The 15,692-nt window shown below is 39.6% G+C and overlaps 1 protein-coding gene across 1 annotated transcript in view; it reads left to right on the top strand.

Moving 5' to 3' along the window:
* Nucleotides 1-15,692, top strand: part of chrm3a (cholinergic receptor, muscarinic 3a) — an 89,182-nt gene that overhangs the window by 21,759 nt on the left and 51,731 nt on the right. The window contains exon 2 of the mRNA XM_078273785.1: nucleotides 11,838-11,952. The gene's annotated coding sequence lies outside the window, so the exon portion shown is untranslated. The remainder of the gene's footprint in view (nucleotides 1-11,837; nucleotides 11,953-15,692) is intronic.

The following is a 15,692-nucleotide window of genomic DNA, read 5'->3' as shown; positions in this document are numbered from 1 at the left end:
AATGTAGAGTGCGTTTTAATTAGTCTGGATTGCTATTCTAAAATGTCTCATTAATACCCATCAGAGTGCAGTTGTTGTGGAGACATTAGCATGTACCTCAACATAATTATCTCTTCACTCTTTAATAAATTGTGACCCACAGTTTAGGTCGTTGGCATCCCACCGGACAATGACACAGCTGCAAAATGAAATAAATCATAGACTGAAATAAACACTTTGTAATTTTGTTAAAGGACCAAAAGATACCCTCAAATGACTTCCAGCTCACTGCTGATGTTTTTAGACTCATCTGTGTGCTCCATTGACTGCATCTTTAAAGTTAATGATGCTTATGTTGTGGCGACATTTTTTTGAAAAGGAAAAAATTTAGAATTTCTGAAGATGACTGCAGGTAGCCTGGTTTTCTAAAAACATATTCCTTGGTTTTATTTTCACCAGCCGCAGGGCTCAGTTTCTAAATCGTTTTTTTCCCTTTCCTTTCTGATATCCCTTCTGTGGTTATGAGGAGAATAAGACGGCTTGTCTCTCTCTCTGTCACCTCCTGTGGCAGAGGCTCAGCTATTCTGTCCCCCCTCCCAGTCACACAGGCACAGAGACACAGCCAGTCTAATTGGTAATAACCCTTCAGCTGTCATAACTGTGGTTCACAGAATAGAATACCTTTTTTTCACTGGTGCTCACCGTGCTCTGTGGTGGTTCCGTTAAAGTACAATCTCGAAGATCTCCGTTTTGTTCTCTTAGGCGGCATCTGTGGCAATAAGCAGTAATTGCAGGTGGGTTTTTGAATGTCAGTTTCACTTTCACTTGTTTTTGAAGTTTCATCGTCTGTAGTTATTGCTCTTTTCTTTGTTTGTTTGGCCATATTAACCGTTTACTCGCAATGCTAGCAGAGACTGAAAAAAAACAGTACGCCGCTTCACACACAAGTGAGTTGAAGAGCGAGTCTGTTGCGTTAGCTCCGCCTACCCTCTCTGGCGCCCCAACTATGCTGGGTGATGGAAAATGGTCACTAACTGTGCGCCACTTGTAATTTCTCCCGGTAATGTCGCCACAGACACTGTATTACTGCAAATGCAAAGGACTTTCATCTGTGGGTTATAGGCTCAAACGCCATTGTATTATCTCATTTTGCGATAGAAAGATAGAAGAAGAAGATAGATAGATAGAAAGGTGCTGTAGGTAGGATTGTGAAGATCCAAGACTTAGCCAAACAATTTGAACATCGACAACTTCTCAGTTCCTCCCCCCTTTCTGCTAAAGCCCAAAATTGTATCCTAAGCCCCTCACCCCACAAGGGAGAATGAATGCGTGTGCATGAGCAGTGATTGACACACAGTTAGACACCTCCCCCCCTGGCCCTGATTGGTGCATCTGAACAGGGAGCTGTGGATTTTTGCAAATCACACTAAAGGCTGTAGGTGGTGCCAGAGGGCTCAATGGTGTTTTAAGTCCCCAACGTCAACTTCAAGGCAGCGCTGCGACCGTTGACTTCAAGGCACCTAACCCTAACCTTAACACAAGTTTTAAATTACCTGCTTCATGTAGTTCTACTCGAACATAGGGTCAGTTTCAGCAAATATGACAGAAAGTTAGTTTTATAAGGCTTACCTACTGCACCTTTAACAGACATTTATGTAAATGAAAATCTGCGAGATAATTATTTTAACATAACTTAATTCATTCTGCATAGATATAGCTCAGATCTCTTCTCCGTCATTGCTTATTTTTCAATATGTTGTCTCAGTGAAGACCCCGGGTCTGCTTCTCACTGTTTATGACTTGCTGTTTGTGCAGCATTAAAAAGTCAAACAGGACAAATAACTTGTGAAAACAAAAACAAATGGCCCAAAGATGTTCTTCCCATGATTTCTAAAGGCAAGTTTTCACAACACTTGTAACCTATGGTTCGCTCTGAAGCTATTCCTTGAAAACACAAACACTTTTCAGCATTATGCATGTCGAATTACGGCCACAACATTGATAATCACCCAGTGAGCCTCAGCGATGTGTGAGAAAAGACTTTGTCTTCATCTGTGTGTTTGTTTGTGTGAGACATACAGTGTGCTCTGATTTAAGAAACCAGGGGAGCGAGTTTTCATAATAAGTTTGTTCTCCTGATGTCGTTAGCGTCGACCTTTTGCCTACATTTTTCGCATCTTTTTTTGGACGACAGAGAGCACAGGAAGTATTTCATGACTATTAGTGGTCTTTCAAGATGAAGATTAGAAATAGCTTTCGCCTGATAGAAGACCATCTTTATTTGAAAACCAAGAATATTCTCTTGTTGGTACTGGCGCTGAGACAATGCAGTTAAATTCCTTTGTGCATGAATAATTGTTTTTGCTCCATTTGGGACATTGTAATATAGCCTTCTTTATTTTCTCATTCTTTCGTGTCTCGACTCGACCTGAGCTAAACGGAATTGGAATGGAGTGCTGTGTTCGGGAGTCGGTGTTCTCCCATTTCTGATGACCGATGGCAGGAGAGAGATGAAAGGCCTAATGTAAAAAGCCATGCCTCTGCTTCTTTTCCTCCCCACCTCCTCAACACTTTTCTACCTCCTCACCTAAGCAGCAGTGCATCTTTTTACAGTCATGAAAGAATGCAAGGGGGTTCTGCAAATGTTCATATACACACAGATGCATAGACATGCACACATATTCTACGTCCTCTTCCTGTCATCCCTTCCAACCTCCTACTTTTTCACATTCCCACTTTTCTTTCCACCTTGTTTCCAAGGTATAGTACACTTCATGGGTGAGACAACCCACGCAGCTTTGGGATTCTGAATACTTGTATGCTACTTTGTGGTATTTGTGGTGATAAAGCCCTGGATGATGGCTGGCTAAATGGGCTGAGGAATTTCCCTTTGTGCTGCAAAGATACAAATCATTTGTCAAGCAGGCTGCCTTCAATTATCAATCAAATACAATGCTAACCATTAACATGAACTTGGATGAGCTGGATTTCACACATTTAGAGCAGCTCGTAAACAGGAATTAGGTTGTCCTTTGGTCATCTTGCTACCAGACACAGAGCTGGTGTTTATCTTTTTCATGATATTTACCCTGTAGTTAAAGAGAGCAGATTCAGATGCCATCCACATGGAAACGCTTTTTGGTGTAAACGCACATGTTTTGCATCGTTTTGGCCGATCGTCCAAATGAATCATGTAAACGCACTGCCTGAAGATGCACTTTTTTGAAACCTGGTCCCAGGGTGAAAAAATTGGAAAATGCCGCCCTCGCGGCTTCGTTTGGACGGCAAAGCCGCATACTTGCGTATTGATGATGTCATCACCACACCCCTCGACCTCTAGCCTTCGAACTCTTACCCCGCGACGACGTCTCATGACAACAACACCTATAAACATGCATCTGTCCTAATGCCCACAACCACACAGCACTGTAGCATCGAAGGTAGCATATAGCTAACTAGCTTGTGTTTGGTTTCTTCTTCTACTGTCTGTTTGTATACAGTGCGCAAGCTTGCTCCGCCTCTTCTTCTCCATTTTTGGTGAATTTCTGTAGCAGAAACAGCGCCACCTATAGGCCTGGCATATGAAGTAGCGTGTTGAGTCATTTACAAATGGATCTGTTTGGACGCTAATTTTCTTGGAACGATGCCAGGGAAGATGAAAAAAAAAAAAGAATGTTTTGGTACGTGTGGACGTGGCCTCAGTCTTTAAAATCTGCTCTTTTTGTTTGTGTTGCTCAGTTTGTGGTCCCATTTGTCCTAACAGTTGCATCCCATTTGCCCCCCCCACCTCCGCCGTGCTGTTTACACCTCCGTGCCTCCTCCTCTTATGCTGTCGGCTCACATTCAGAGTACCTCTAATTGAGTTTTTGGACAAGCGGCCCAGTTTCAAACGCTCCATGAGAGATAAAAGAAATTTTGAATTAAGACATCAAAGGGGCGCCCCCACACACTCACTCCATTACACTTCCACACTCACCAAAACATGATGAGATCCAATGAACAGCTAAGGTCAGTGTAGCTCCAAAGGGTTAATGATGTGGAGACCGTGCTTGGATTCCTAATTCACACTCTGGGCAGATAACTACCCTCAACACATTCAAGTCTCATCCTTCCACTGATGCACTTTGCACCTTGTGAACAACCTGTTTACATAAAGCACTTATTTGAATACATTGTAATTTCATGTGGCTTGACTTAGATCTGTCATTATCTGACATGGTCTATTTCACCAGGGTCAATAGGTTTGTAATGGCAGCAGACATGAGGTAGACGGCACATCTAAATTCAGCAATGGCATGAAGTATGTATACTATAAGTATTAAATAGGTGGGTTATTCACAGTGACGTGGCATTTCCTTTCTTATATAATTTCTTATATAGCTTTCTTAATGTAATTCCCTAATTATCTAAGAGTATATAATAACAGCTATGCTGCTTACTTGGACAGAGAAATTATGTAACTATATTATACCCTGACATCCTCTATATTTCTACTTCTTCTCTACAATCAGCACTGCTTCCAGTAGACCATATGGACAAAACACACACACACCAGGGCTGATAAAACATACAATAAAACATGTGACTGTGCAATTACTGTAAATACATTTTACTATATACTATTTAATATTTACTTTCTTTAATTATATTTATTACTTAACGTAATGTTAACGCGTGTCTTCTACTTTTCCACTTTTCCTCTTATCCCTTGCTGCTGCAACAGTGTGAATACCTCCATTGTGGGATTAATAAAGGATTTTGAATCTTTGAATCTTGAATCTTCTCTACTTTGGAAGTTAAGTGGGGGTATTTGGAGTATGCTGCTGTACCCTCATACAATATATAGAGATTTATATGAAGCTTTCATATCCGGCCCTACAAGACAAATTGTCATCCATTGACCTCGACTGAGTGAAGTCAGCTAAACACAGGGAAGTGTGTGTCTGTGTGTGTGTTTGCCTACTCCAATTTAACACAGGAGAATTACGGTAATACGGTATACCGCTGGGTCTACAAATAGCAACGGTATCAGTTTCAATACCGTCATTAAAAAAAATGCAATGCACTTATATAGGAGACAAGGATTAAATATTAAATTGTGGTGACCCCCAAGTAAGACTGAAAGAGACATTCACCAAGGTACTGTACCTTTAGGGGAGAGGTGTTATGATATACGAGTTCCGGGTTAACGGCTGAATTATGTCAAACAACGACGTGGTGAGATGCTGTTGCTGCGGCGGCGCCGGCCGCTGCTAGTGGCGCGGCTAATGTCGGTGCTATCTACGCGGCCGTGGTTTCAGCACATCGAGGCCCAGTTCCAGCTGAGAGGAATAACACAGGACGTTACAAAGTATTTCCACGTGGTATCGGCCTTAGATGCCTCAACAACAGCCAGGGCTATGGCGCTGTTAGAGGCTCCTCCGCCTCCTCCTCTACGCACTCAAAACATTCCTGTTGGAACTCTTTGAACTGTCAGAGCTGGAGAAAGCAGACCACCTGCTGTCCCTGAACGGCCTTGGCAACAGCAAGCCGTCCGAGTTAATGGAGAGGATGCTGGCTGTGCTGGGCGCGGTGGATCCCTCATTCCTCTTCGCCCACATTTTCCTGCGGCAGCTTCCAACACCCGTGCGCACTGCACTGGCCTGCTCCCCCCTCTCTTCCTCCAGAGACTATCGGGCGCTGGTTGTGGAGGCAGACAGGATTTTCCTCGCCAACCGGCAGCAGTTTGTCCACGCACTGCTGCCCCCCCAGCACACGTCTGCCCCGCTTGCACTCCAAAAAATATAATTTATGTATTTATGTAATTATGTGTGGTTGTCATCATGTGACAGTGTGGAGGAGAAAGTCGTTTTTTTGTAAGTTGTTGTTTGTTATTATTGTTTCAGTATTAGTGTTTGGTATTCAGTTTCTGAACGGTGCACAAGCCAACAGTTTGGTGACGCCGTCTGAGCTTTACGTCATACTTTTTAATTAGTCACGGTAATACTGTATACCACGGTAAAATAGGGAGGAGGTTTGACGGTATCAAAATTTGGATACCGCCCAACCCTATTCAGCATAGATGTTGTGTCAACCCATTGTTGTCCTGGCCCAGATGCAAGTGCCAGGGAAAAGTCAATGTAACCTGTGGATGCTTATGTTCAGTGTTACTCACCAAAACTTGTATCCTTGGAACTTCTACTGCCAATTATTGAAATAGCGTGAAACTTGCAGGTGAGCTTGTGTGTCCTCATATAGTACTCGTGCATGATGCAAACAAAGCATGAACCCAGTTATAAATGTTTGCTCCATAGCGCGACTAGTGGTCAAAAACTCCACAGTGTACCTTCTACGTTACTTCTCATAGTCTTACAAAAGATTGTCGGTGCTATCACACACGTTTGACTTGAATTTAAAAGCTAAATCCATAATTTTTGGCCATATACATTTCAGCTAAATTCACATATATAACTGAAGAATTTATCTTTATGACAATGACGAACACCTTCCAAAATTAATAAGTTTGATTAAGTTGAGGTCTAGAGTTAGTATATATTAAAAGATGTGTCAAGTTAGAGTGCATAGCAGGTTCCTTTTTAATTTTGGTGGTAGGGTGGCCTTTTTGTTTATATTTGGACTTTGAAGAGCTTGGCAACTGTCTAGTACTCGTGCAGTTTGTTTGTGAGGTCACAAAGACCTGTTGTGCCACCAGTGTTGATGTCTGAAATGTCTGAAAGCAAAGATTGAATGAATCTTGAATCTGTCTTAAAATTGGCTGTGAAGGTGGAGACACATTCTTTAGAGTCTAAAGAATCTAAAGAATGTGTGACGTGCACCAACAACACCAAAACAAATTCCTTGTATGTGTTAAAAAACGTACTTGGCAATAAAACCCTTTCTGATTCTGATTCTGATTCTGATTGTCTCTATACGGAACTCCTTAGAAAGATGTCTCTTAAGAAATGTAAGAGGGCGAGAATGCTTTGCTTTTGGCAAATTTTCAAGGCCTCTGTTTTTCTCGTGTCTTGTTTCTTGGAAAGATTACATAAGTATACACAGCAAAGTGTTACAGATTGCTTTCAATGTTTTTAGCTCCTTGAAGTAGATAGGTTTTGTTCAAATGCATTACTGACAGATCTTAATGCCACTGGTCAAAGTTGTACTTTTTGCTTGGATAGCGAGACAAATATATATCTCAGTTCATTGATTTTAAGAGGAAATGGCATTATTCTGTTCTAATCATTTAAAAGTCACATTTCATAGTGACCTTTATTTCAAACTATCCACTCTCGCTCTCTCTGTCTCATTTTCATCTTCACCCCTCATCTCTTTCCTTTCTTTACAGTCTCATGGGCATCATAGTGGCTGCTTCTCTTCCATCTGTTTCCCAATCAATTTGGTCTCATTTCCTGCCAATTGGTCCACCTCCATGGGCTAAGGCTCATTTAACAGGAAGCATCGCATGTTGAGATCATCAGCTGTAGTTATGTTGATCAGTCTGTGATCTTTTTGGCATCACAGAAGCATGCCTGGAGTTGATTGAAGTTTTGGATATAGTCTTCTACATGACCACTAGGGGTGTGTGTGTGTGTGTGTGTGTGTGTGTGTGTGTGTGTGTGTGTGTGTGTGTGTGTGGCAGTGGCAGTTTTTTATCAGATGGCTCACAGATTTACTCATTTAACAATGTGAAGGTTTAATGAAGAAACCAGTGTGCCTGTGGTCATGTGGCTGTCAAAGTTTCTGTGGTTTATTGATGTAGGGGCATGGTTCTGGTGATGCACAAATGCAAAATGTGTTTGTTATGCAACCCAAAGACATGTACAGACAACTGACTGTAATCTGCATACAGAGCACTGTCTGTTTAATTGTGGAATCGATTGTTACTGTTTCAAAAAACAAACAAACATCCTCCCAGTTCAGCAAATATGACTCTTCGTTACTTTATTGCCACTTTCTTAAACATTGTATAATCTGTTTCCATCGTCATACATTTGCTTAAGACTGGCGCCTGTCTAATCCCTGGTAATGTCCCACCCATACAGTATTTATTATCACCCATATTTCTCTTTCTGTTCGAGCTGCCGTCCTTAAATTCATGTGGTTCTCTGAATACAACAGAAGGCTTTCAGAAAAAAATGTAGTGTGTCCTCACTGATGCGCCAGAAAGATATATTTTAAAGCAAGCTTTTGCTGGCAGAGTGTTGACTGAGTGTTGATCAGGAGAAAGCAGAGCAGTCCTGCTGGTCAGCGAGTTGCACTTACACCTCTCCTATTTTACACAGACTTCAGACACTGAGGAAAAATATGTGGACTTTTGGCAGCTTGGTTAAAGTCTTACTTTGGTTAAGCTGTTTCAGGCCTCTTTGATAGTCTGCAATTGAGTTTCCCGGCTGACATGCATAAACCAATTAACATAATATCCCTGTCCACCTTTGTGGCTGGAAAGGTCTTTTAGCAGAATAATTCTCCACTGAGCAGTAGGTGTGACTGCAATGTGCTTCCTCTGCTTCACAGTAGCTCGTACATAGACAGTTTTTTTTACCCCAGTACATAATTACATTTTTGAAAATGCACCAGAGAAGTCTTTGTTTTAATCATGGACCCTGGTAGATAGTAGTATAACATGACATCTAAACTATACGTTGAAGCCATTCTTTAGAGGCATATACTGAATGCTGTCTTCATTGCAATTCAAGAAAACCTAAATGTGGTTTTAATCACACTAGATCCACACAATACAGAGCCGTGGTGTCTGTCTGCTGCACATGAAGTTCCCGGTCTTATCAGTGTGAGCAGATGGAGAGCGTCCAAGTGAGAGGCTCAGTCTGGCTCCATGTATGTCATAAGTAAGAGAATGACCTTGGCTGAATCTCAAGTGCAGTTCAACCATAAGAAACACAAACTTTCTGTCATTTTCCCTCTGGCTTTCTGTATGTATGTCTTTTTGACTGTCTCTCTCACACACACAAACGGCCTTGCTCCTACACATTCCTGGATGCAGTGTTACAGCTGGAAACAATATACTCCTCTGCACCATCAATTCATCAAAAAAAGGCCATTTGTAAGACACTCTCTGAGACACAGAGGCTCTTGCTGAGCCATTTCATGCAGGTGATCAGATACTTAGTCTTTTGTAGCAGTTACCCCAGTGGGATGAAGTATTTGCTGCAAGGTTAAGATGTTGAGGAGCAGACTCCGTAAACATTCTTCTTCAGCCTAAGCATTCAATGAAGTTTGAGCCCTATTTTTTATCATGCCCCAACAGAACTTGCAGCTCTTAAATCAACCCGACACTGGGTATTTGAGTTATATAATATAAATCACAGAACACATTAATCAAGGGCAGTTTTTCTGTGTAGTTGTTCTCACTTTGCTGCACTAACAGGGAAGGATAAACAGTCAGTGAAAGGCGATATCAAGTATTTTCGGCCAATAAATTTGAAGAGCTGTACTAGCAGATTTATATTGGACCAAAGCTAGGTGAGATAAGGGGCTTCATTTACTGTAGCAGTAAGAGAGAAGTGGGACTGTGAGTGAGTGAAAGTTAAATGAGATTTGCTGTGTTTAATCGGCACGATCCATCCATCATGTTTTAGTTGTTGCCACTGTGGCTGTGTGCTGCAATGTTGGCCTGAGGAGGCTGAAGACTCCTGTGTTCCTCCTTTAATACACAGGGAGTCACCAGTTGATTATTTTCACCTGGCAACAATACGTTTTACTGTTGCATAATGCATGAAGAGGTTTACCAGCTCATGGTAAGTTCATACTTAGCCTATTTATGACATAAGTGCTTATTGAGTGGAGATGTACATGTATGCATCAGACCAGCAAATAAATTGAAAAGTTGAGTTGTTCTAAATATTTACACCCAGTAATTGGTAGATGTAACTGTTAGGTAGCTAACTTAACCAAACAAACGTTAGCTTGCTAATATATGATTTGTTTAGAGATACAATGCAATACGGTCAACACATCTGACCGGACACTTGATAAAATGCTGTTTAAACGGGGAAGATTTGAAATGACATTTTACAAAAGTAACACAACATACCTAAAATAACAAAACATTATGCCATTCATGTTTTATAATGACCTAATAACATCAACTAGGTTAGCATGATCAGATATTTTCTCATTCTAAACTGCATGAACACAACCAAAACATATTTCTTCATGTATGCATATATTAGAGGAACAAAGTAACACCTGATTTTAAGAACTGAAAAGTTAATATATTGTTTTTGCCCTAAAACTGAAGTTTTGCTACAGCACATACACAGTTACTGCCTAAGCTGCCTCCTAACCTACAAATACAGCAGATTTTATTTTTTTCAATGCAGGGAATTGTTGCAGTGTTTTATGATTTGTCCTTGTGCGTACCAGATTCCTGGGGTATGGATGAATATTCTCACATGTAACAAAAGTTTTCTGATTAAACATTAGTTTCTTCTCCTATTCTAGTTGCATTTTGAAAATGAGCACTTCCAAGATTTTCTTCTTCAGAGTAATTCACTGTGAGGCTTAGAACTAAAGCTTATATAATTACTTGACCTTTTATCTGTTACTTTAAAGCAGTGGCCTTCACATGTACTGTGTTTCAGATTGGTAATGAGCTATTGTACATTCACATTCACTCTCTATCTGGATAATTACCATTTCATATTATTGTGGGAAAAGCCCTCTCATTCATAGGGTATTTCATGCAAATTGAGACTCAGATCAAGTAAGGTTGCAGATTTAAAGTGGAAACTTGAACATGGTAATTGTCTTGTTCAGTCCTCCTTATGGCTCACTTGAGAACGCCCCTGAATACTCAGTTAAAATGTGGAGCAGATAGGCCAAGTGAGGTCCATCTTGTTATCTTGAATCCTTTTTATACAATGCAAGAAAACTGTTGTGGATTTTTATTTAAATTAGTTTGGTATTCGTGCAACTTTGAAAATGTTAGTGTTACTAAAGAAAATGTGTCATTGCAAAGAGAATCCTCCTCACCCTGAAATATCATTCAACCTTCCATTAAAAGAGCAACATATTTCCTCGATTGACCTTTTAGGTGTAATTTGTAAGTGTAACATGAAAAGGAGAGTAGCGTGCTCATTTGTTTCACATTACTCGAGGCGTTTGTGAATTGTTTAATTATTGGTATTGAGTTCTTGTCTTGTCTGCTCTGTCACCCTTTTTCATTTACCTATCCAAGCCAGCTATGACCATATTTAATAAATACTTTTTCAGTCTGGGAACTGCTCTATTACTTTTGATTATTTTTAATGGCAAGCTCATTTTTTGTTATACATTCATATTTGTCTCTTAAGACTTGAAGAAGATTTTAATGAGCTCTCATAAGGTCTGCTTCCTTAGCCCCTGGCTAGATCCAGCTATGTGCAGCAGGCAACTCTACTAGACCAAGACTATATAAGGCATGAACACTTCCCAAGATATAAAGACATGCCATTCTTCCCTTTGACAGTGGGGAATGGTAGCTACACTATTCAAGTAGATCCTTGATTAAAACCTATTGCACAAAGAAAGATTTTAACACTGCTGCAGATGGAATGGTAGATTACTGAGAGCAATATGAGCTATTTGGCAGCAACACAAATGGACATATATACAAATTAGTTCCTGACTAAAGACCTTTGACTCTTCTTTGAGAGGCAAAATTTATATTTTCTGCATTAAAAGAGCAGTCATTTTGGCTTAAATTGTAGTGACATAGTGTCATAATCTTACTTATATGTTCTACCTGTTGAAGCGTGCCCTCCATTTCAAATGCTAAAAATGTTAGTGTGCTATAGGTGTTCCACTCCTTAATTTAGAAACATCCTCTCTCTTTTCCTCTCCTTCTCCATCTGCCCCCTTGCTCTCTGTCTGCCTCCCAGACGCCATGATCCAGCTGGAGGAGGACAACCGCGCATCCCCAGTAGACAGCATGGACACCAAAAGGCACTCCGCTGAAAGGTGACCTGCAGACACTTCACCTCCCCAAAACATTTGGTGAGTTAAGAGTCAGAGAATCTTTTGTATTCACAAATGACACCACCACCCCCCTCCCCCTGTCAACATTTGGCAGGATCTGCAGCTCCATGCCATTTGCTAATGATCATGTTAGACATTTTAAATGAAGGCCTCTTAAACACAACACATTATCTATGTCTTTTTCTTGGCTTTTATCACCGCTGCCTTGGGAAAGAAAAAGTTAAATGTGGAATATACGTATTTCATCCCTGAAGTATTGGTTGACCATCCATTCTTAAGAATTGACATTTTCACCTTTGGCCTAAGTGGTGATAATCTTTCAAGCGAAAATAAATTCTTAAAATTCTTAATTAATGGTATGTCTTTTTTTTTAATTACCAAAGTCAGTGGTATTTTATCTGAACTATCCTTCAATAGGATCAATATGCTTTTGCAGAAAATGCACCAGTTTATGCCTGTGTGTGTGTGTTTGTGAGCATATGTGTGAAAACGAGATGGTGATGGGTAATGCTCAGTCATTAAATACTTAAATTGTCTTCTTGCATGTTTGTGTTTCATGATGACACGTCTAACTACTGCTACTCTAACTTCCACACTGAATCCAATTAAAAAGGATCAATCCATTGTTGGTTTGGTGTTTAGTAGCCTGACAACAATAGCCACAATACCAAAACACCAATTCTACTACCACTGCTTCTACTGATAATAATAATGTGCAATACTGTGCAATGTGATCAGGGGCCTAGAGAAATAGCTTGGAATAATGTCAGTTGTGCTGCATAAACTCAGCATATGTGTGGTTTGATTTAAAATAAGAACCTTAGAAATGTTGTTGAAAGCACTGTATTAGCGCCACAGGAGAGGGGCAGTTCTTCAGCAACTGAAATGGATTTTTGTTTGTTAGAGCCAGAATTAGAGAGGCTAGGATTTTGGTTGTACGGCATGATTTGCCACTAGTGACCTGGCAGCAGACATACAGACATCCAGGTTTTGTGTTCCCGTGATTTACTATCTAGTGTGCCAAAAATGGTAACCTTACGGCTCCTGTAAAGGGCAGATTTCAACTGGGGTAAAAACATAGTGCTAAACAAATGAAAATAGTAACTCCAGAAAAATATTTTATATTTTCATCGTGAAGTTACTGTATGCTTTATTTATTAATCCATGGCCTCAAACTTATGGCTTATGAGTGGTCCTGTTTCACATAAAAAAAACTTTTGCATTCACTGTTGTCTTTATTTTCTGAATGAAACAAATGGTAAGAGTTATAAAGCTATAACCTTGTTTGAAAGTAATACAATTTGCCCCCAAGCCTAACAGGCATATGGTTGATTTTGTGTGTTCTGTGATAAAATATCAAACTCAACTCCTCTGAAAAGTTACTCTCAAATGAAGTAGCCTTTGGCGAGAGTGCCTTTTTATGGAAATCAGGTTTGCACTGAAGCTATGATTGATAGCCGACTTGCATTCTTAGAGGACCTCAGGCTATAATCAATGCAATCTATGTAAGTGAAACTAACACAAAAAAACATTAACATCAGGCCAACATGAAAAAAATAATAATTTGTATTAACTGGCCAAAGGTAAGGCTCATATGTCATGGAAGAAACGGGGGCATATGTACAGTGTAAATACAGTTACTCCATACAAAGTTCAGGGGATTTATAGTATATCTGAGTGTGGGTACAAAAGCAGGACTGATTAAAAGCATTCAAGCATTGGATAAACTTCATTCAGCATGCATTTAATTTGGCTTCTCAGTAACAGGAGGCACAGACATGGTTATACAAGAGATGTAGGTGAGCACATTTGGGCGTGAGTGTAGGAAGGCTTAGATAAACCATTTCTGTCACCTAATTTCTTGAAATATGATTACCTGTCTGAAGTAATTTGTTTTTCCTACGCTTCTTCGATCTTATCTGTTTCAGCTATTGGTTACGTTAGATTGTAATTGGACTTTTACTATGTTTAGTGACAGATTGTAATTATTGATTTCAGGTTTACAATGCTTTGAGGAATTTTATTTATCTGAAACCCAAAATTGAAGGAACTTTAGGACATGTTCTTCAGTGTTATTTGTTACTTACTGAAGTCTAGATCCTAGTTAGAAATGACAATAAATACATTACATTTTTGTCATTAAAAAAACCTTTTGTTTGCAGAAGAAGCTATTTACTAATTACTGCATGGATCCAAAAGCATCATTCAGTTCAGAAAACACTTACATCTATCTCAAGCATAAATTACCAATACTTTGTAAAGATCTCATTCTGCAATTCTGCAACAGGGATGTGAAAGTAATCTCTAAGTTGTGCAAAAGTTAATCAACTCTTTATTTTTTACTTATTATGTAGGCTAGACTTAGATGTTGAACATTTTACATATTAATCATAACTACATACAGAATTTTTGCATATACTCCACTTTTTAAAGCAACAAGCTACGATATTCTGTCAGTCTCTGTCATAATCTGCCGGCTATTTCTTGCTGGATATCCTAACAGTGTCTGTCAAATTGAACTGATGTGTTGAGGGATATGAGCGGTTGAACCAACGGTGAGTTAGGGTGAATAAAACCAGTGCAGTGGGACTTCATCAGCGGGGTTCTGCATAATGATACTTTAAACATTATAAAAACCTATTAAGTATTCAGCTGCAGTTCTCAGGGGCTCATACTTGCAATTACAGAACAATCCTTGACAAAGTTAGGAAATCTCTGATATAACAAGTGCAAATACACACACACACACACACACACACACACACACACACACACACACACACACACACACACACACACCACTAAAGTGATTTTTAAACCACTGCAAAGTCTGTTTTCTGTCTCGTTAAAAACTCCAGCTGTGCCAAATTAGTATCTCAGTCGTCATTAACAGTTTTTCAATTTCAGCTAAAAGTGTCTAAGCAGTTGTCAATTATGTTTTTTTTTAAAGATAATTTTTTTGGGCTTTTCCGCCTTTAATTTTTGACAGGACAGCTAGGTGAGAAAGGGGAGAGAGAGGGGGAAGACATGCAGGAAGTCGTGGACCTCTGCATCGAGGCATAAACCTTTCAGTACATGTGCCGGCCACATGATGTTTGTGTTTTAAGAATACACTAATCATGTTTTTTTCACCCAAATCCTGATCCAAGTCATTAAATATTCAGTAATTATCCTTCTGTAATACCAGAGTTGATAATTGTATGTTTACATAACACAGCAGCACATGGAATACTAAATTAGATGTACACTACAAATTAGTAAAACAGCTGAAATATGTTTGACAGAACCATTTTTTTCTACACTTTATTTCAATATGCTTCCCCCAAATGTTTCTACACTTACTCAACATTTGTTTATCAGTAAAAACACTTAAATAAGAATTGGCTAACAGATATTTTGAATAATGTAAGTTTCTGTACTGCTTTGCTCTGTATAGTTTTAATAGTAGACCATCTGTTTGGATCTGTTGGGTCAGAGAGGTTTGGACAGGATTTGGACAGCCTCTCTGTCCACAGCACTGAAGTTCAAATACAGTTTTCAACCAATTGCAGCACTTGAAAAGCATGGTACTTGTGCAAAGTTTTTCTGAAATTGAGGCAACGTGACTTTTTTTTAACCTCTACTCTCTCTGCGGTCAGTGTGTCTATATGTCTTCATTGAAACAGTACTACTTTACATTTTCTCTGTTGTTCTCTTGTTCATTAATCAAACTGTATTTTTGCAATAGAGTGTTTTTACAGAGCATAATAGAACGTTTT

Source organism: Sander vitreus, chromosome 17, assembly GCF_031162955.1.
Source record: "Sander vitreus isolate 19-12246 chromosome 17, sanVit1, whole genome shotgun sequence".
In the NCBI taxonomy this organism is placed as follows: Eukaryota; Metazoa; Chordata; class Actinopteri; order Perciformes; family Percidae; genus Sander; species Sander vitreus.
This window is presented reverse-complemented; position numbering and strand designations above follow the sequence as displayed.